Source organism: Diospyros lotus, chromosome 12 (genome assembly GCF_014633365.1).
Source record: "Diospyros lotus cultivar Yz01 chromosome 12, ASM1463336v1, whole genome shotgun sequence".
Taxonomy (NCBI): Eukaryota; Viridiplantae; Streptophyta; class Magnoliopsida; order Ericales; family Ebenaceae; genus Diospyros; species Diospyros lotus.
In genome coordinates, this window is record NC_068349.1 from 19,564,551 (window position 1) to 19,575,039 (window position 10,489).

The window sequence follows — 10,489 nt, forward strand, 5'->3', positions numbered from 1 at the left end:
CACGGAGGAGGATGTTAGGCTAGAGTTCTTCCGTGGCCATTAGTCCACCTTTGGGGACGGCCTAGGGCTCGTGACCCTTGGATTTTAGCCACTCCCTCACGGAGGAGGGTGTTAGGCTAGAGTTCTTCCGTGGCCATTAGTCCACCTTTGGGGACGGCCTAGGGCTCATGACCCTTGGATTTTAGCCACTCCCTCAAGGAGGAGGGTGTTAGGCTAGAGTTCTTCCGTGGCCATTAGTCCACCTTTGGGGACGGCCTAGGGCTCGTGACCCTTGGATTTTTCTTTGGCGAAGTGTTGGCCTTTGTGAGATTGCTATTAGATGGAGAGAATCCGAAGTCTTGCCATTAATCATAAAAGAAAGAGTACAAAGAGGTTCGAGGAATTCCCCTCCTCATTGAAAAAACTTCCTTAAGTTTTGGACATTCCAGGTACGCTTCAAGGACTTGCTTCCCATGTCTTCTAGTCGATATGCCCCCGGACTTAAGGATTCTATCACCTGGTACGGTACTTCCCAATTCGAAGTTAGTTTATTTACGTCTCGAGGACGACTCAAGTCAAACCGTCGCAATACCAAATCTCATGGCATGAAACTCTTAGCGTGGACTCATCGGTTATAGTACATAATAATGCAGCCTTTCGAATTTATGATAGGTCTTGGAGCTCATCCACCCCCAGTGCGCTGTTTTCCTTCTCTCCGGGATGGTGTCCAACTTCGCTCTCGGAAGTGATCCCGAGTGGGAGACCTCCTATTATCTGACTTGGACTCAACTCTACCCGAACTCATGCCTTCTTGGTCAACGAAATCTTGGAGGTAACCCCGGTTGATAAGCTCCCGAATCTCTTCTTTTAACTGGATGCAATCCTCTGTAACATGACCATGGTCGCGATGAAAACGACAATATTTCCTTTTACTTCGAGTGTTGGGTGGAGACCTCAACGGTGGAGGACGTCGCAGATAATCCTTATCCTCCAATGCCAGTAAAATCTCTGCTCGACTGGCGTTGAGGGGAGTGTAACTCACCGGGCTTCCCCATGCACCCCCAAAACCCGAGCGATCTGAAGCTCGGGAGGGGCGGTAGTCCGTCTTCTGTTCCACCATCGGCCTTTTCTTCTCCTTCTCTCTTTCCTTCTTATCAAGCTGTTCAGCCCTCTTCACCTTCATCACCTCTTCCGCATTGATGTACTTATTAGCCCGTGTAAGGGCTTCTGTGAAAGTACGAGGTGGAGTCTTAGCCAAGGACTGAGCGAATGGTCCAGCCCTCAAGCCATTCTGGAGAGCCACCATGGCGATCCGTTGATCAAACTCGTCAATGCTCAACGCCTCCTCATTGAACCTAGCCACGAAATCCCTTAGGGATTCACCCTGATTTTGCTTGATGTTCACCAGAGCCATGGAAGACTTCCGGTGGCGCTTCAAGGGAGCGTAATGGGCTAGGAAAAAAGTCTTCAGCTCTTCCCAGCTATTGATGGAACGATGGGGAAGGCAGGAGTACTAGGTCCGGGCATGTCCTCCTAAAGTAGCCGAAAATGCCCGGCACCACATCGCGTCCGACCCCGATTACACCAGCATGTGAGAGGAGAAAAGCTCGACGTGATCATAGGGATCTGTGCTTCCATCATAGAGCTTGATGGAGGGGATACGAAACCCTTCCAGTGGAACCTCCGCCATGATGCCCTTACTCAAGGGTTGGTTAAAGCCGAGGTGGAGCAACTCTTCCTTTCCCTTCTTGAGTTCCTGGACTTGCTTCTCTAGGAAACGCAATCGCCTCTCCTGCGAAGTCCCTCTTTCTCGCGAGGGGGCAGAAGTGGATCATGCCGCCTCGGAAGAGTGGATTTCTTGGCCCGTCTGGCGGGATTGACGAGGCTCTCGAGCAAGAGGAGGTGACTGATGCTCCGCTCGCTGAGAGGGCAGATGCAAACGATGTTGTTCAGCCTGGTGTAGATAACCAGTCAACAACTCAGTAAGTTGTTGGACCTGGTTTTCCAACCTGGTGAGTCGGTCCTCCGGCATTGGATTGGCTGGAGGTGGTGGATTTTCCCCTTGCTGCGAGGCCTCTAGATTGGCTCCGACCTGGCTACGAGTCACGTCTCTTCGGGGAGCCATGTAGTTAGTTATAGCAAGGAGTGAAAGTCATTTGACACTCGTGGAAAGACCGAGGTTTGAGGTGAGGAGTTGAAGTCCGAAGCGTGAGGTAGGGAATGAAGAGGCTAGCGAGTTTGGACGTCGGCCCCACGGTGGGCGCCAAATGATGATGGTGTTTGGGACCGACCACCACGTGCCACCTCTGCGACTGGACCTCGGGAATGGAACCTCGGACTTGGGGATGTCGGACCTCAGGTGTAGGACCTGCAAGACAATGGAGGGCCGGGGCTTGGATCCCCCGGGGTGGACTCCGACGCTCAAATCAGTAGAGTAAATGCGAGTAGAAGTAAATGAGAGAGCTGTAGAGCTTGAATATACCTGGCGAGAGTCCTTGTCTTTTATAGGCGAACCCGTTTTGGGGTACCCGAGATGAGCGGGCATGACTCCCGAGAATCCCAGTCAAGTTGGAACGGGTCTTGCGGTTCAACCCGGATTTCCCGGGCTCCGCTCCGGAGTGTTGACTTGCCACGTGTCGGTCTCTCTGGTGATCCACGTGGCAGGTGAGACTATTAGCGCGTATGGGTATTCTAGTAATTCTAGGTGGTGCCACATCAAATAGTCAATAAGGCTTCCAGATCAATTGACTCGCACATGTGCATATAGGTGCTTGGTCCTTGGAGATTGGGGGCTCGATTCCAAGGTGCAACACTTGGGATTATTATTGGGATTATTATCCCAGCGTTGCCACGTAGTGTGCATATGAGATGAGGGTGGACGGTTGTTGATTTTACAAGCATGCGCTAAATTTAGCGATGGAATTGTTTTCCATTGCTAATTTAGTGACGGGTCAAAATCCAGTTGCTAATTAGCGATGGGGGTTATACCCGTTGCTCTCGTTGCTAACCCCATCGCTAAAAAAAATCCGTCGCTAACCTCGTTGCTAAATTTCAGCGACGCCTTTTTTAGGGACGGATTTTGATGTTTTAGCAACAAAAGTTTTTGTCGCTAAAACGTTGATTTTTTAAAGTATTTTGAAATATAGGTTTATGTTTTGCTATTTTGAAGTTTTTAGCTTAAGGATTCAACTAAACTCACACAAAACCATAAATCTATGAACAACAAACTCCCAAAACACCCACGACATTCCTTTAAACCCCACATAAGTCCACCTTGTTCACTAACCCGAAAACTTTGGGTCATTGCACAACTATTGGTGTTTGTTTATTTCATCTATCATTCAAGGAGTTAGGGTGTGTGATGTGTCCCTTTTAATGGTCAACCACATTTCAGAATCAAAGAGTCATGGTGCTTTTATTATAAGTTAGTAAGAACAAGTTGGACTACATTAAATGGTAAGATGGGCACCACAAATGAAGGGCACACTTTTGAATCTAAAAATTTTAATATATGCCAGATGTCGATGAATTTGCGGAATGTACCAGAGCATCCTATTATAAGCGTGTGCCTCAAATAGAGAAATAAAAGCTAGGGTCTTTATGAATAAGAAGTATTTCACCTAAGTAACTCATTCAATAGGTGGATGGCTATGTAATAGAATAACACTTGTGCAAACTACCTTATCTAAGGAAACAACCCAAATTTCCAGCACTTTTTTTTTGTGTTGTCTTACTTAAGGTGTTACATATTTTTACCCTTTATATTATGCTAAACCAACTAGCTATAACCCAATTTCACATAGGTGAGCAAAGGCCTTGAGATGCCATCTATTCCCCAAGGTAAACTTAGAGAATGAGAAACACACAAATAGATAGATAAAAAGAAACGAAGAAGAAAAAGAGTTACCTTATAGTAGATGAGAACATAAACAATCTGTGGTGATATTTACACAATGGTGGTTCAATCATAAGAGAAAGGAGAAGAAGAAGAAGAAAAGAGTGATGAAAGGTTACCTCATGTCGAATGAAAGTACAAATTATCGGTGGCAATGATAACGATTTGGTTGCTAAGAAAGAGATATAAAAACAGGGAAACTATTCAAAATATAAAGACATTTTGATTATTCTTAAATATTAGCTAGGGTTAACTAACAAAATAGAGAAGAATGTAACTTGTGATATTGATAGCATGCATATTTATACCATATTTTGGCATTTCACCTCATTCTTATTAGGCCATTTGAAGCAATTTTTGCTGATATTTCATTGTTTCTATTTTATTATGCTTCAAATTGTCCTTGCACTATTTTCTATCTTACCTCTACTCTATGGATCCAGGCTTTAGGGAATATTGGATGGGCTAGAGAAGTGGCTCAACTAAAGGAGCTTGGGCCTACTTTCAAGGAGCAGACTTGGGCTACTCATTGTGCTGTTTTGGGCTCACTTGTTTTCTGTTGGGCTAGGCCCAACCCTAGCCTCCCTAGCCTTTCCTTTCTTAGCCATGTATTTAAGGCCTCTTAATATGAATTTCCAAAGATCATGAGGAGATAGAAAGGGAGGAGAAAATAGAGAGGATTCTGCCCGTTTTTGTTGTTGTAGCATTTTTCTGTTTTCTACATCTTTTGTTCCATTTTGTTTTCCTAGCTGTAATGATAGGCTAGAGCATTTGTAACCGGTTGTGTGTCTTGAATCCATGTGGAATTTGAGTCCCGGATGAGCTACAAGAATCTGGTTTGTTGTTTGTTTCTTATTCATTTCTATTTGGTTTAGTTTGAACAGATTTGTGAATGCATGGAGTTCATGGCAGGTTTGTGTGAATTTGCATGGTTTCATTTTCTGTTAAATGCTTTAGAGAGCAGAATGTTATAGCCGGTTGGTATAACATCTAGGAAATGAATATTATGTGCTTGAACGGTTGTTCTTGCATAGGTCCGGATAGGTTGAATAGAGAGTGAATGGCTGCATTTTGTTTACAAGAGATTTCTGTATTCATTTTGTTGTTCCAATCATTCTAATCCTTGGACGGTTGTTGAGGATGCTTTGAGTTTGTTATCCGGATATCAAAACATCTAGCAAGCCAAGGTATATAGGTTGGACGAGGAAGATTTCATATAGGAGACAAATACACAGCCGGTTGCATATCTTTTACTGATTTTTCATCCATCTTTATCTTTCTGTTTTGCCAATTAATTTTCTGTCAAAAACCCCCCCTAAACAAACTGTTGGTTATGTTGGTTCTCCTTTGTTGGTAGAAGAAAGTGAGGCTCCTTGTGAGAGATGACCTAGGGTGCACTTTGCTGCAAACTAGAGAAGAGATGCAAACATAGATCTCTAATTCTGGAGTGGTTCGACAGTCGGCCAGATATAAATGTATAACAATGGCACCAAAATCCAAGAGGGGGTGAATTGGGATAATTTACAAAATTGATTTTTCTTGATAAAATCTTGATCGATAATAATGTTTGAAGAAATGAAAATGATAAACAATAAGCAATGCTTAAGAAAAATACAGGAAATAAAACAACCACAATAAACAATGATGTGTAGTGGTTCCGCTTTCCAAACATAGTCAACTATACTGGCTTCCCACCAAGGATTTTGAAATCAATCCACTAAAAAACCCCATACTTAAGCCAAGTAGATTCTCTAGTCTGCGACTAGGAAAATTACATACATTCCACTCAAATGGGCCTTCTAACTTGTGCTAGGTATACAGAAAAGTGAATAAGAGAATCTAGGAGTAAAACTCTTAGTTACAATTTCTCTCTACAGAAAAATGAGAGGCTTAAAATGAATATAATAGTGTAAATACAAGGCCTCAAAAGATAAGAACAGAGAGAATGAAATTTAAGGCTCGATGTAAACTTGAATGCTCAGTAATTGAAATAATAAATGTTCTTAGCAATCTTCAACGATCATTCAACCACTTATTTATAATTAATGGTAGATAAATACAAAAATTCGACCGTTATGATAGTTGAGCAAGCATTTAATGCGCTTAAAACTAACCCTTACATCTTTATGTGAAACAAACTGTCGACAAACTCAAGAGGTTAGTCGACCATATTTTTGAATAAAATTAAGACATAGTCGACAGAGCCATAAACATAATCGATAGATAACTAACCATATTTACTAATAGTTGACAATCACCTTTACATAGTCGACATATCCAAAATGTGAAGAAAACTTCTACTATCATACACACTGATAGTCGACAGATGAAATTAAACTGTCGACAGAATCATCAAGATAGTCAACAGAATAAAACATAATCAACAGATGCTAGGCATAATCAACAGATCAAATACACTTAGTCGACTATTCACTTAAAAAAACTAAACACTTAGATGACAATATGTAGAAGAACACTTGATTGATATAACAGAGATTCCAAACATAAGATTATTAATCATTGAACTCTCTTAACTTTGTTTCTTTTGAAAGCAAGTTGAGATTATCAAAATGATATTGATTTTGAATTTAAACACTGAAACTTATTTCTTTAGATTTCAAAATTGATTTTCATAACTTTGTGTCATTATCAAAACTACTCCTTTAATTTTCGAGAGTAAAAATATCAATTTGATATTAAAACTCATGGATACTCATATTGTCTCAAATGTTAGGGGTAATTCTTGTAATTATCCTTAACCTTAAGGGGTGCATACAATTTTTGCTATTTTATGTGTGTATATATATATAATTTTTATTAAAAATATCAAAATACATTTTATGTAATTTAAAAATATACTTTTTATAATTACAATATATTCGAGAAAATTGGGTATTTGACAATTGATGACCAGTAATACCTTATTTACCAAACATGATACAGTATTATTTAGACTCATTACTCTTTCATCCCATCACTACTTAATTCGAATGTCAAACAAGTTGCTAGTTAAGATCTTTTACGAGATTTGTCTAAAATACACTAACTACCCCCGTGTTTGAAAAATATCACCAACGTTCTTTGAGGTTAGTTACCATGCATCACATACCCCCATGTTATTAACAACAACAAATTTTATTAAAAACTCCAAAATGCCCTTATTTCCCTATAATTAAAAAACAAAATGATGATGGTGTTGGCATTGTCGGTGATGGGTTTAGAGCTTACCAACGATGGAGTATGAAGAATTGTACCGGTTCTTCTTCTCTAGAAAAATCAATTAGCTTAATGGTAGAAAGAGAGAGAGAGAGGAATGGCAATAAGGTTTCTTCGCCATTGTCGACAACGATGGGCCCATAGAGATAGGTAGAGATATAGGGACAAAGATACAGAGAGATAAAAAGAGTGAATTAGCATAGGGGGTTTCTTCCTTACTGCCGATGATGTTTTTTAAAAACCTATCAATTGAGGTGGGTTTCTAGAGAAAACACTCATTGACTGTGATAGATGTTTTGTAGAAAGCCATCATGATTTAGGGCTTTTGAAACCCAACATTGTTGATAGGTTATTATCTGTTGAATTAATATATTAATGATGTTAATGATATAATATTAATACAAAATTTTAATTAATTATGTATAAAATAATCGGGCAAACTCTTGTGATTAAATCAAGAAATCTAAACCTGCTTGAGCAGAGTATTTTATCAATTGAGTGACTATAATATGAAAGTTAGTCTTAGCAAACTTTTAACCCATACCGGAGTATTCATGTGTTAGTAATCCAGTAGAAAAGTATTTTAAGCTTACTATAATCGAGTATTTGCTTGTCAATCTCAATATTTATTTGCTAGTCTTCAATCGAGTAAATCAACAAATAAATATGAAAGTTGCACCATAATTAGAGAAGAAATCTAACATTATTTCTCTTCGTGATTCATTCAATGATAATGAGACACTTGTAGAGTGAGTTTATTTGGCACCCATATTATTAATCAACAATTAGTTTTAATGGAATGAGACGATAGCCTAGAATTAAAATCAAATATTTCAATTAATAAAATAAAAAAAAATTGAGCAAAATTAAGAACAATGTGAACTGACTCTTTTAAAAAGAGTTTTGATTACCATTCAAACGTGTTCAAGATAAACAAATTAGGGGAGAAAATGAGAACTCAAGTTGCAACAAGAATTCATTTGATTTGAAAGAAATCAATTAAAGTTAGAGAAAAACACAAAACAAATAAATAAATAAATTGAAGGAAAGGGATTGTTTTAAGCTGAAAGATTAAATGATGTAAAATAAGAGAGCAAAAACCAACTGCGTTTGCCGGGAGTCGAACCCGGGTCTATTGCTTGGAAGGCAATTATCCTAACCGTTGGACTACAAACGCGGTTCAGTTCATAGTTGCTTATGAACATATAAATAATTATAATTAAGATAGAAAATGAGGCCCCCGTCCTCCTCGCTTTTGCAACGAAGAGCGTGTGGTTAAACCTCAGAAGGAATACTTTTAAGGATCACATTAGCAACTTATGTTCCTATTTTAATTTTTTAAATATTATATTTGACATCTTAAAGTATAAATTAAGTAATTCATTGTATACTTTAGGGTTAAAGGTGTTTTACTTATTTTTAGTCAATCATAATTCTGGACAAAGAAAAAATAGTTCGTGTTAAGTAACTAATATGACATATTATGGAGAAAAGAGAAAACGTTATATGTAACAACTTAATTAGTGTTAAGTAACTAATATGACATATTATGGAGAAAAGAGAAAACGTTATATGTAACAACTTAATTAATAGGTCAATAAAATAGAACAGAAAAATAATTAGTTCATCAACAAAAAAAAAAGAAAGTAAATTGACTATATATCTTTTCAACTTTGGTTATTTGATTTATACTTTTTAAAAAATTCCTTTATTTTATCAAAATGAAATCCTAAATAATCTCTAAGAACATTTGAATTGTTAATGTTTTAATAATAATAAAATGACTTAAGCATAAGGGTGGTAACTTAATTGGTAAGAATGTCACCCTTTGTTGAATCAAAAGATGAAATCTTCTTAAATACATAATCTACCAAATAGACCCTAATAGCAATCGAGGGGCGTGGGGCCTACTATTATGCTACTCACCTTTCTAACCAGAGGCGGAGCCACATGAGGCCCACTTATGGCGGTTGCTCTATTGGGTTAGGATTTTTTTGGTTGATTTTTGGGTATTTAAAAAAAATATTTTATATTAATAAATCAAACACTTAAATAATTCTTCATAAACTGCCTTTTAAAAGAAATCTATAAGCTTAAACTCCACCATAAACAATACTCAACAAAACCTTAATTATATTTTAATACTATTGTTGTAAAGTTTTCCCTATAATCTCTTTACTAGTTTAGTATTCTAAAATGTGAATATTTTGAATGTGATTTCCTAGAATAGTAATTTGACCGATCTTACTCTTAGCAAGATAATTAGTTTTGCTAAAATTTAGAAAGTTCCAATAAACATGTATTTGAGGAAGTATAAAAATAAAGATTTAGATATAAGATATATTAAGAATTAATTAAAACAAACAAGTAAATAAATTTAATTAGAGATTATTTATCTCTTTTTAAGTAAGATGTCAAAGACAACCAAATACATAATTGATAGCCTCATGATAGGCAAAGATGGCAATGGATTAGGGATGAGTCCCAATTACTTATTTAAAATTAAAATAAATATAAAAATTAATATATAAACATAAGAGTCATTTAACTATTTATTAAAATAAGTATGCAACTGAGAAATCTCAATTATTTATTAAAAAATAAAAATATATAAAATTAAGATATAGACATAAAACTTATTTAAAAATTCATCAAAATAAATATGTAAATAGATAAATAAAAAACCTATTGCTATATTTAGCAACAAGGTTAAGACAGAAAACAAGACTAAAAAGCCTATGAAAAACCTAAATCATCTTTAGTAGCATTACCAAAGTATGAAAAATCGTAAAGAATAATTATAAAAAATTTTTGCATTTTAATATTATTATTATTGTCTTATTTTTAAAATTATATTTTTTATATTTAAATTTATTTTCACTGAATCAAAATCCTGACTCCACCCTTATTTCTAACGATAGAGAACTCTTATAATCATGCAAAATGGAAGTTGTTACATTGATTAAAAAATAGACTGTAAAATGATGTAAAAGATTTAAATTTCATTATTTGTAGTTTTTTTTTTTTTTTTAACATAATAGCCTTAACCTAATTGGTAGAGAGTTAAGAGTACATGTAAGACCCCAAGATAAAAGAAATTAATTTTAGAAGTGTTTTTAGAAATTTTTGGTCTGAAAAAATTTAGGTGATAAGATTTTACAAGTAACTATAACTCTCGAGTGATTCGAAGAATTAGAGTTCACATAAGAACTGAATTAATAAGTGATCGAATTAATTGTAAGTAAAGTCTTGAAACTTAGATATCTAAGAAAAATTATAAGTGATTGACGAGCGTCTCGAGACAAGATTTATGATAATAAAAGTAATTAAAAATGGACAATTTTTGGTATAACTAAAATACAGTCTGAAAAATTGAATGATCATAAGGAGCTTCCGAAA

At 36.6% G+C, this 10,489-nt stretch overlaps 1 non-coding gene across 1 annotated transcript; it reads right to left on the reverse strand.

The window, feature by feature from the left end:
- Positions 1-8,195: 8,195 nt before the first annotated feature.
- TRNAG-UCC (transfer RNA glycine (anticodon UCC)) lies at positions 8,196-8,267 on the reverse strand. Its single transcript has one exon. It is a non-coding gene; the product is annotated as a tRNA-Gly (tRNA).
- Between the last annotated feature and the right edge of the window lie 2,222 nt (positions 8,268-10,489).